The sequence below is a fragment of the Pinus tabuliformis genome, chromosome 3_2 (genome assembly GCF_031772625.1).
Source record: "Pinus tabuliformis cultivar Carrire ecotype Pingquan chromosome 3_2, CPIR1, whole genome shotgun sequence".
Lineage (NCBI taxonomy): Eukaryota > Viridiplantae > Streptophyta > Pinopsida > Pinales > Pinaceae > Pinus > Pinus tabuliformis.
Window position 1 is genome coordinate 1,150,046,633 of NC_142302.1, and position 2,690 is coordinate 1,150,049,322.

Genomic DNA, 2,690 nt, shown 5'->3' on the forward strand with positions numbered 1-2,690 from the left:
CTCCTTTTTACAAGTTAGAGCCTCTCTCTATTTATACAATCCCATGGTCTGTGGACCATGGGTAGGCCAACACTACATTACAAAAATTAGGGTGGACAACCCTTTGACTCAACATACAATTCGCGCTCTGCACCCACAATTCGTAGAGTCTTACCACATTATTTAACCAAAACTTGGGCTTTGAGCCTTAAAACTTGTTGTGAGGGGATTCCGTGCCCAACAGGCCCCCAACACAAACATCGTGACTCGCCCTCGAGTCACTCTGTCGGCGCAAAGATCTTGGCACGAAGTCCTTCCAGCTGGTCCCGTGCTGCTCGAAGGTCCGCAACGCACTATTCTGCGGTTTTCTGAACCTACTTCATTCACTTTTCTGAAGCCTCTGTGTCAGGAGTGCATCCCTGCCTCAATGTGTACATACCCTAGATATGTATGAGCTTGCCTTCGATATTTGCCATGATGGTGAAGGCCTCGTCAATCCACGGCTGGATGCGTGCTTTTAAAACTCCTTCTTTGTGGCGTGCCACATCCACCTGTTCTTTTAAAGCCTTGGCCTGTTGCATCCTTGCAAGCCGCTGAGTAAGGACTACTGTCTACGTAGTCCCTCTAATACTATCATATTGTTGCTGGAGTTTGTGTGCCTTAGTCTCCAGCCACTGAATGTTGGGGTCCTCTTGCAACATAGTGAGGACCTCCAACATCTGCTCCAACATGTTGGTACAGTCGTGGACTGCACCTTCAATCTCTTCCATCCCTATTTTGATAGCAGTAGCGTGCTATTCTCTAACTTCCGGGGGAGTGGAAGGCTACGCCTTCAACTGCAGCTCGACGATTTGAAGATTCAGCTCCAGCTGAACCTTTGTTGTTTCTGCTCTGGCTTCACAAACTCTAGTCGCCAACCTGTGGATCCGCTCCTCTACTGGTAGATCGGTTGGGATGGCCAGCTCCGAGACGCATCTGCAAGCATCGTCTACCACCTACTCCAACCGTTGATTCTGCGATACCAATTCATCATGCTGCAAGCTGAGCTGTTCGATGTTTATCTTCTTCTCACTTAGAACCTGGAGTGCGCGACCCTCCCTGGTGCAGAGTTATGCTGTTATCCCATCCTGTAGTTGGTACAATGTTTCTCGTGGAAGGGCAGCCAAATTGAGGCCAAGTCCTTTGATCCTGTTAAGCGCAGCTCTGTCGGTCTTTAGTCCTGGTGCAGGAGCAATGGTCTTTAGTGCAAAAATTTGTAATATGGTGTAGGAATACCTGGTGCAAGAATGCAGATATAGAAAGTTTATTCTTGTTTCATGACAATCGTGTGAAGGCAGAATGACTGCACCACTTCCAGATTGATAGCATTCAACAATTTTTTATTATGATTAAGCTTTTATCATCTGCTAAAATAGGAAGGAAATATTTTAAGTACATGGATAGTCAACGTATGAAATCTTTTTTTTTTAAAGTACCATGTACACCTTGTGTGAAATAATGAAGTGATTGTGGGATGTGTACGATTTAACCCATCATCCCATACTTACCTTTTTCAAAAGAAATCTCGTTACCTGTTAATGACAACCCGACCTCATACCATACACGCATGACTGTCATATTAATCATGGCACCTTAACCAATTTCTTCACTAATGATTGCCTCTGCTTGTACCACAACCTATCTATATCACATCCATCCCAAGGTATACATTTAATGATGGAGCGTGACCGTTAGGAGGTGGCCAATATAGTGGCGGTCAGATAGCTCAGCTATCACAAGGTTCGTTTTAGACAGAGCTCCTAAATCCTGACCGTGTGATCTTTCTAAAAAGTTTTAGACAGAGTTTAGTGAATTGAGGATGGCACTCGTGAAAATTTAACCCTGTTCCTTGAAAGAGTTAGAGAAAACGGCTGAATACTAGAACAATATTCCACTGTTGAAGGAAGTTGGGTTCCTCTCGTTTCTGCTGAAATTTAATGGTTTTGACTCGGCCTTGGTGTTAGAGTTTTCTCAAACCTTTGATGGGAGCCGATCCAAGGGAACAATCTATATCACAAGCCATGGGATTACTAGAAGAAGGTGAGAAGTGGTTCAAAAAGGAGAAGATTGAGAAGAAAAAGTGGTGCTGGTTTGTGGTCGATAGAAAACAAAAAGTGGATTGGAAGAAAGGACTGCCATGTAGTGCCATGCAAGGAAAATGGAAAGACCTGTTGTACATATTACAGAAGTTCCTCACCTGCGAGGGTCGCTACTCATTGACCTTCTTGTATCATATTCGGTTGTTGCTACATTTCGAGTCGGGTAAGCTTATCAATTTCCCCTATTTTTTGCTAAGAAGCTTGGAGAAAATGTCAAAAGGAGTTCAGAGAGGTAAGACGAGCCAAGTCACATGCAAGTTATACCATCATGGGTTGATTTCAATTTTAGTTAAGAAGGAATTGGAGGTCAAGAATATGACCTGGGAAGTATTTTTGAACGAGTTACAGAAAAGAGGTGCAAGGAAATCCTCTAGTAAGAAGAGTGCAAGCAAGAAGGGGAAGCCTGAAACCCTAACCATGCGCCCTACCAAGACTAAGAATATAGAAGAGTTATTGCAGGCAGATGAGTGAAATCTCATTGTTGAAATCTCATCTACATCAAAAAGGAGGACTCGAATCTCAGTCAAGAGGACTACCTCCTTGAAGGAAGCCCACATTCAATCAAATTCCCCA